The 9265-nt window shown below is 53.7% G+C and overlaps 1 pseudogene; it reads right to left on the reverse strand.

Annotated features, from left to right (window-relative positions):
* Positions 1-2781: 2781 nt before the first annotated feature.
* On the reverse strand, positions 2782-3305 carry LOC107161100 (annotated as a pseudogene).
* Positions 3306-9265: the final 5960 nt, after the last annotated feature.

Consider the following 9265-nt stretch of genomic DNA (forward strand, 5'->3'; position numbering starts at 1 on the left):
TGATCACGTTTTACTTGTATTTGCTCATTTAGGTCATTCTTTAATTTGCAGATCATTTAAATTATGAACCTTGTGACCTCCTTCTCTGACATTTCATCAACTTTGCTGTATATAGATTCTGTTATTATAGTGTCCTGGTTTGTTTGGGGGCATTTTCCTCCCTTGTTTTTTCATGTTGTCTATGTGATTTCCTTTCTTGCAGTGTGGATCTGAGATATTACAGTTCTTCCTGTATTCTTATAGTACCTGTACAGACTGTCTGTACTGCACCTTGATGTTGGGCTTCCAGACCCTGCTGGTATCCCTCAATGGTTGCTACTGCATCCTGGATCAGGGAGCTGTATAAGTTGGAGTGGGTAGATCTGGGCCACTGGGGTTGACTTCCCATGGTAGTCTACTGGTCAGAGGAGACATCCCTGAACCAGAGGCTAGGTTCTGGTGAGTGTGTGCCCTGCTAGAAAAGAGGTGGACCCAGTCCACTGTGCCTGGCTCCATAGAGGCTGGTGTGAGTGTATCTGAGCCACTGGGCTTGACCTCCCATGGTAGTCTACTGGTCAGAAAGGTCTTGTGCCAAAGGCTATGCTCTGGTGTTCTCTGCCATGCCAGGAGAGGGGTGGACCTGGAATGTTGTATGATTGAGCACTGCAGAGGCTGTTTTGGGTAGGTCTGGGCCACTGGTCTTGCTGCTGGTCAGAAGAGGTGATCTTGCTCTGGTGGTCTCTGGCCTTTCAGGGGAGGGGTGAACTGTGCCTACTGAGATCCTGGATCCCATGTGTGCTGATGTGGGCAGTCTGGGCTGGATCTTAGCTTCTGTGGTAGTCTGCTGGTCAGAGGGGGCAGCCCTGCACCAGAGGCTATGCTCTGGTGAGTGTCTGCCTCCCCAGGAAGGGGTTGGACCCAGCCTGCTGTTCACTGGGCCCCTCAGAGGCTAATGTGACTAGGTACACATTTTAGAGTTCTTAGTTTATGCTTAAAACTATTTGTTAGGATATAATCAATTATAGAATAAGTAGAGAAGACAATTAACAACTGAAGTGTGGAGCACTCTTATGCATAGATGCTATCAAATTGATGGGGAACCAGCAAAGAAAGCTTAGAAGGGTGCAATGTCAATGGAAAAAAGGAAGTGGTGCTTGTCTGTAATCACAGTGGCTCAGGGGGCTGAAGAAGGAGGATCAGAGTTCAAAACCAGCCTCAGCAACTTAAAGATGCCCTAAGCAACTCAGTGAGACCCTTTCACTAGATAAAATATTTTTTAAAGATCTGTGGTTAAGTACCCCTTGGTTCATTCCCCCAGCACCAAAGAAAGAAGAAGAAAGAAAAAAAAAGGAAAAGAAAAAATTTTAGAACTCTGTAAAACAAAAGAGAGGAGTGTTTCAAATAAAGTAAGGACTGAGAATAACCACTGGGCTTCACAATGTGGAGGTCACTATTGGGTAAGTTCTGCAGAGAAGTGGAAACAAAAGCTTGATTGATAATATAAATGAGAGAAGAGGAAGTGGACAGATCCAGGTGAGAGGTATTGGCAGTTTGGGTCTACATTGGTCATAAGGGAAGTGATAGAAATAGGCAGACTTTGAAGATGGTTTTGAAATTGAGTCAACAGAGTTTGCTGTTGGACTGCATATAAGATTTAGGGTGGATAAAGAAATGCTGGGTTTTGGCATAAAGGACCAGAAAAATGAGGCTGCCATATGTAGAGATGGGGCCCTGATCTCACTGTTACCCTCACCCCTGCCTTCAGCAAGGCATGGTGACTCCAATTCTTAAGAGTCCTCAGTTTGCTCCTGCCACTGGCCCACCAGAATTAGAAATACACATTTAAACTATAAGAAAGATCATTTGAGATCATCAAGCAATTTTGAAATTATTTCAGGAGCACCATTGAACTAATTTTTTTCAAAATTTATACTTTTGTACACTAAATTTACACATATGACTATATGCATTTCACACTCTACTAGCCAGAAGATATCAAATTTCTGAGAAGTGTCAAGAACCTGAATACATTCAAGAATATGGGATAAACTCTTTTGGCTTACTGGTAAATTGCTGAGTGTGTTATCCCTTGTCAAAACAAGTGAATTAAAACATTTTGGTTAAATTTGAAAGAACAAACAAGGCTCAGATGTCAGAGAAAATGCCCATTTATTGAGAAACAGCTCTGCATATTTATAGAGCCAGGGGTTGTTTGGCAGTTATGACAGAATGGTTTGACAGTTGGCATGGAGTGCTTTCTGATTGGTGGGTAAGGATCATGTGAGTCAGCAGGGCTGGTCTGATTGGTGGGTAAGGATCATGTGAGCCAGCAGGGATAGTCTGATTGGTGGGTAAGGATCATGTGAGCTAGCAGGGCTCACCATTGGAAGGCTCTTCTGCGAAGGATGGGGAAGTTAGTCTTTGGAGCCTGGGCTACTCCCAACACTGAATACATTCAAGAACATGGGATAAACTCTTTCGGCATCCTGGTAAATTGCTGAGTGTATTATTCTTTGTCAAAACAAGTGAATTAAATCATTTTGGTTAAATTTGTTTTTATTTTTATTTTTTCCATTTTCTTTTCTTAAACATTTTATTCATGTTGTAGAGGGATTTCTTATTTGTTTACTTTTTCCTAATTGTTAAGAAGAGTGGTTGAGGAGTACTGAATCCATCACTACTTCAATGACACAGGTAAAATTACAGATTCACATTTCCAGGTACCAAGAGTTCCCTCTAAATGCACAATCACATAAGCCTTCCTTTGTATTTCTTTCTACTGAACGAAATACAATGCCCATTGGTATCTCTGAAGCATAATCACAATTTAGGTCTATATTTCTCCAAGTAAAGCAACTGTTTGGAATTTAATGCTCCCCTTCTTTTTTGTCTTATAAACTGAATTGCATCTTCACACTTCATTCCATATTCAATCAAAGCAAGTGCAACCAGCACAGGTGTCCTTCCCAATCCTGCAACACAAGGCACTGCAACACAGCAACCTGGCTCTTCACAGAATTTGGTTTTTAACAGGTTCAGCCAATCATCTACTATCTGATTAGGGGGTTGAGCTCCATCATCAAATGGCCAATCTAGAATGTAGATTTCTTCTTTTTCTACTGGAGATTTATCATATGTAGCATCCCAAACTCAAACCAAAGTTGTCACTCCATACTTCTTAAGTTCCTCTGTGAACATGTTGAGAGTTGCATTGGTAGGATTGTGAGTTATCAGAAAACGCATGTTCTCATAGGAGATCTCCACAGGGGCTGGACGGTTCATTATGGCAAATACAAAGTGTGAGTGTGCGTGTGTGAGTATGGTGGGGAAAATTGAAAAAACAAATAAATCTTGAAATGTTCCACAGCAGAAAACATTTTAAAAAGACCACTAAAATGCCTATTATCAATCAATATTTTCTCCATTCAACTTGTGTATTTTTTATGAAGCTTTCCTCTTCAAGATAAGCAGAAGTATTTAGAATACACACCAATCCAAATTTAACTTGGGCCTCAAAGTCTGCAGATGGATTCCTTCAGAGTCCAAAAAAATCCAACTACATACAAAACACAAGCAGCCTTTACTACATTTAGGCACAAGTGAGACACATTAAAAGTGTAGGTCCTTTTCCACTTTTGCTTACTTAATGCTTAATTTGCTGGAGTCATTAAAAAATATGCTTGCTATTAAAAAAAAAAAGTCAAGTATTTCTGAGGTCAGCCTCGGTGTCCAGAGTCTTAAAGGCAATGTTAATTATGGCACAACTGTGTGCTGAGCCTGGCAGAAGTCTGCCCTCACGCTCAGAATCGTCATAAATGTGCAAGGTATATTCCAATGAAAAACGCTGGTGAGCTGGGGACTGGGCATTGAAGTCTGGCGGCGGCGCAAGTGTGGAGGTGCCTCTCTCCTCAGTCACCTCAGTGGCGGCGGCAGAGGCTGCGACTACAGTCCACCAGCCTGGGCGCACAATACCCAGCCAGGCCTGGCAGCAGCAGCAACGTGTGTCCAAGAGTCCATCTTGCTGCCGCTGCTGTGGCGCTGCTGCGGCTGCTGCTGCCTCTCCTGATGCCGCCGCTGCCGCCGCTTTGAGAATCAGGACAGAAGCTCCCCCTGACACCCAAATTCGGGGGATCTAGCCCCTGGAGAGGGTGTTCCCTCGACCCTGGGTGTGGTGGGAACTCCCCCCGACAACCAGGTTCGAGGGATATCACCCCTGGAGGGGGGAGTCCCCTCGACCATGGATGTTGCTGGGAGCTCCCCCTGACACCCAGGTTTGAGGGGTCTCGCCTATGGAGTGGGGAGTCCCCTCGACCCTGGGTGTTGGTGGGAGCTGCACACGACCCCCTGGTTTGAGGGGTCTCGCCCCAGAAGGGGGGAGTCCCTTCGTCCCTGTGTGTTGGTGGGAGCTCCCTCTGACACCCAGATTCGTGGGGTTTCGCCCCGGGAGGGGGTACACTCCTCCATCCTGGGGACGATGGTATACGAGCTCTCCAGATACCCAGGTTCGAGGGGTTTTCTCACTGGATGGGGAAGTCCCCTGGTTGCTGAATGCGGTGGGAGCTCCCCCACACCCAGGTTCAAGGAGTCTCTCCCCTGGACGGGAGACTCCATCGAGCCTGGGTGTCGGTGGGAGGTCCCCTGACACCCAGGTTCAAGGGGTCTCGCCCCTGGATGGGGGACAACTCTCAATCCTGGGGACGAAGGTATATGAGCTCCCCTGACACCAAAGTTTGAGAGGTCGCCCCCTTGAGGGTGGAGTCCCCTCGACCCTTGGGGTGATGGTATACACGCAACCCCTGACACACATTTCAAGGGTTCTCTCGCCTGAAGGGGGGAGTCCCTTCGACGCAGTGTGCTATGGGAGCTCCCTCAAACACCCAGGTTTGAGGCATCTTCCCCCTGAGGGGGAACTCCCCTAGATAATGGGGGCAGTGGGAGCTCCCCCCGACACCCAGGTTCCCCTCAACACTTGGCCTGATGGTATGCAAGCTCCCCCTGACACCCAGGTTCGAGGTGTCTCACCCCTGGATAGGGTAGTTTCCTGGAGCCTGGGGGCGGTGGGAGCTCCTTCCGACACCCAGGTTCAAGGAGTCTCCACCCTCGATGAGGGAGTCCCCTCAACAATATGGGCAATGGGAGTTCGCCTGACACTCAGGTTCGAGGTGTCTCCCCTCTGGAGGGGGGAGTCTCCTCGACTCTGTGGTTGTGGGAGCTCTCCAGATGCCCAGGTTCGAGGGGTCTTTCTTCTGGAGAGGAGAGTTTTTTCAACCCTGGGGGAGGTAGAGGCTTCCTTGACACACATGTTCAAGGGGAAGAGTTTTATCAACCCTGGGGGTGGTGGGAGCTCCTCTTGACATCCAGGTTCGAGGGGTCTCCTCCCTGGAGGGGGAAGTCACCTTGACCCTGGGGGTGGTGGGAGCTCTGGCCTACACCCAGGTTCGAGGGGTCTGGCCCCTGGAGAGTGCAGTGGGAGCTCAAGCCGACTACCAGGTTCACGGGGTATTGCCCCTGGAGGGGGGAGTCCCCTCGACCCTGGGTGTCCAGTGGGAGCTCCCATGAACAACGAGGTTCAAGGGGTCCTGTCCCTGGAGGGGGGAGTCCACTTGAACCTGGGTGTGGTGGGATCTCCCCCCAACACCCATGTTGGAGGGGTCTTGCACTTGGAGGAGGGACTTCCTTCGACCCTGGGGGCTATGGTATATGAGCTCCCCCCAACACCCAGGTTCGAGGAGTCTCCCCCCTGGTGTGGGGATTCCACTGGAAACTGGGGGCAATGGTATAGGAGCTCCCTCCTACACCCAGATTAGATGGGTCTCCCCTCTGGATGGGGGAGTCCCCTCAGCCCTGGGAGCGGTGGAAGCTCCCCCCAACATCCAGGTTCAAGGGGTCTCCTCCTGGAGTGGGGAATCCCCTAGACCCTGGGGGCAGTTGGAATTCCTCCCAACACACAGGTTCCAGGGGTCTCGCCCCTGGAGAGGGGAGTCCCCTAGACCCTGGGTGCGGTGGGAGGTCCCCCTGACACGCAGGTTCTAGTGGTCCCCCCCACCCCTGGAAGGGGTAGTCTCCTTGACCCTTGGGGCGGTTGGAGCTCTCTGGCACACCCAGGTTTAAGGGATCTCTCCCCTGGAGGGGGGACTCCCCTCCACCCTGGGGCGATGGTATACAAGCTCTATCTGACACGAATTTCCAGAGTTCTCCCCCCTGAAGGGGGAGTCCCCTCCACCCTGTGGGCAGTGGGAGCCCTCTCTGACACCCAGTTTCGAGGGGTGTCCCCCCTGGAGGGGGAACTCCCCTTGACACTGGGTGTGATTGTATACGAGCTCCCCCCAACACCCAGGTTCTAGGGAGAGTCTCCTCGACCCAGGGGGCTGTGAAGGCTTCCCCAGACACCCAGGTTCGAGGAGTCTCGCCCCTGTATGGGGGAGTCCCCTCAACCCTGGGTGCCTTGGGAGCCCCCACCAAGACCCATGTTCAAGGAGTCTCGCTCCTGGAGCGGGGGAGTCCCCTTGACCCTTGGTATCGGTAGAAGCTCCCCCCGATACCCATGTTTGAGGGGTCTTGCCTTTGGATGGGTGACTCTACTCAACCCTGGGGGCAATGGTATACAAGCTTCCTCCAACACCCAGGTTCGAGGGGTCTCACTCAGGAGGGAGGAGTCCCCTTGAACCTGGTGGTGGTTGGAATTCCCCACAACAACCATGTTCCAGGGATCTTGCCCCTGGAGGGGGCACTACCCTCGACCCTGGGGCCGATGGTATATGAGCTCCCCTCAACAACCATGTTTGAGGGTTCTCCCCCTGGAGGGGGAGTCCCCTTGACCCTGGGAGTGGTGGGAGCTCCCCCCAACACTCAGATTCGAGGGGGAATTCCCACTGGAGGGGAACTGCCCTCCACCCTAGGGGCAATGGAATATGAGCTCCACCCAACACCCAGGTTCGAGGGGTTTCTCCCCTGAAGGGGGGAGTCCCCTTGACCCTGGAAGTGGTGGGAGCTCCCCGCGAAACCCAGGTTTGAGAGGTCACCCCTCTGGAGAGGGGACTCCCCTTGAACCTGGGGGCATTGGTATATGAACTCCCCTTGACACCCAGGTATGTCGTGGGGTCTCCCCACTGAAGGGGGGAGTCCCCTCCACCCAGGGGGCGGTGTGAGGTACCCCCAACACCCAAATTCGAGGAGTCTGTCCCCTGGAGGGGGGAATCCACTTGACACTGGGGGTGATGGTGTACGATCTCCCCCTGACATCCATGTTCGAGGGGTCTCCCCCCTGGAGGGGGGAGTTGCCTTGATCCCAGGGGCAATGGGGGCTCCCCATGACATCCATGTTCGAGGGGTCACTGCCCTGGAGGGGGGACTCCCCTCGACCTCGGGGTCGATGGTATAGGAGCTTCCCCCGACACCCATGTTGGAGATGTGGCCTCCCTGGATGGGGGATTCCCCTTGACCCTGCTGGCGATGGGAGCTCCGCCGACTCCCAGGTTCCAGTGGTCTCTCCCCTGGAGGTGGGAATCCCCTGGACCCTGGGGGCAATGATATATGAGCTCCCCCTGACACCCAGGTTCAAGGGGTCTTTCCTCTGGAGGGGGGAATCTCCTTGACCTTGGAGGCGGTTGGAGCTACCCGGAAAACCCAGATTTGAGGAGAATCCCCCCTGGATGGGGGAGTCCTTTCCACCCTAGGGGTGGTAGGAGCTCCCGCCTACATCCAGGTTGGAGGGATCTCCCCCCTGGAAGGCGGACTTTCCTCGACCCTGAGGCGAAGGTATATGAGCTCCTCCCCACACCCAGGTTTGAGGGGTCTTCCCCCCTGGAGGGGAAGTCCCCTTGACACTGGGGACAATGGTATACGAACTCTTCCCCACACACAGGTTTGAGGGGTCACCCCCATGGAGGGGGATTCCCCTCGAACCTGGGTGCATGGAGAGCTGCCCCCGACATTCAGGTTTGAGGGACCTCCCCCTGGAGGAGGTATTCCCCTTGATCTGGTGGTGGTGGGAGCTCCCCCGAACCCAAGTTAGAGGGAACATTGCCCCTGGAGGGTGGAGTCCCTTCCAACTCCCGTGGGGCAGTGTCTGGAGTGCCCCCTGACACCCGGGTTAGAGGGTACCTACCACCTGGAGGACAGACTCCCCTCCACCCAGGTGCGGAGGAGTCCCGGGCATCCCAACACCCCTGTTAGAGGGGACACCCTCCCAGAAGGGGGAGTCCCACCTACCCTGGGTTCGGTGGTGAACAGGGCACCACCAACACCTGGGTAAGAGGGGACCTCCACCCTGGAGGGGGGGGAGTCCCCACTACCCTGGGTGCAGTGATGAATGGGGCACACACTGACACCCGGGTCAGAGGAGACCTCCTCCCTGGAGGGGGGAGTCACCCTACCTGGATTCGTTGGTGTAAGGGGCGCCCCCCGACACTGGGTCAGAGGGGACCACCCCCCTGGAGGGTGGAGTCCGTTCCACCCCGAGTGCGGCAGTGTCCGGAGCACCCCCTGACACGCGTATTAGAACAGTCCTTTGCTCTGGTGGGCGGATTCTCCTGCACCCCAGGTGCAGCGGTGTGGGGGTGTCCCTGACACCCGGGTTAGAGGGCTCCTACTCCCTGGAGTGCGGAGTCCCCTCCACCCCGGGTTTCGGTGGTGTTCGGGGCACCCCCTGACAAATGGGTTAAAAGGGACCTCCCTCCTGGAGGGTGGAATCCCCTCCCCTTGGTGGTCAGTGGTGTCCAGAGCACCCCCTGACACCCAGGGCAGAGGGGACCTCACCCCTGGAGGGTGGAGTCCCCTCCCTTCCGGGTGTGGAGGTGTCCAGGGTGCCCCCAACACAACACCTGGGTTAGAGGGGATCTTCTCCATGGAGGGCAGAGTCCTCTCCACCCCGGGTTCACAGTGTCCAGGGCACCTCCAACACCCGGGTTATAGGGCATCTCCTTCTGGATGGCGGAGTCACCTCCACCTGGGGTGCGGTGGTGTCCTGGGCACACCGCTACACCTGTGTTAGAGGGACCACCCCCTTGAAAGCAGAGTACCCTCCACTCCGAGTGTGGCGGTGTCCAGAGTGCCCAATGACTCCTGGTTCAGAGGGGACCTCCCGCCTGGATCGGGGAGTCCCCCTTACTCCTGGTGTGATGGTGTCCGCAGCCACGTTGGACACCCGAGGACAGATGACCTCCTCCCTGGAGGGGGGAGTCCTCCTTACTCTGAGTGCAGTGGTGTACAGTGTGCCCCCAGACACCAGGGTCAAAGGGGACCTCTCCCCTGGAATAGGGGGTCCGCTCCCCCAAGTGCGCCCCCT

The sequence above is a fragment of the Marmota marmota genome, unplaced genomic scaffold (genome assembly GCF_001458135.2).
Source record: "Marmota marmota marmota unplaced genomic scaffold, marMar, whole genome shotgun sequence".
In the NCBI taxonomy this organism is placed as follows: Eukaryota; Metazoa; Chordata; class Mammalia; order Rodentia; family Sciuridae; genus Marmota; species Marmota marmota.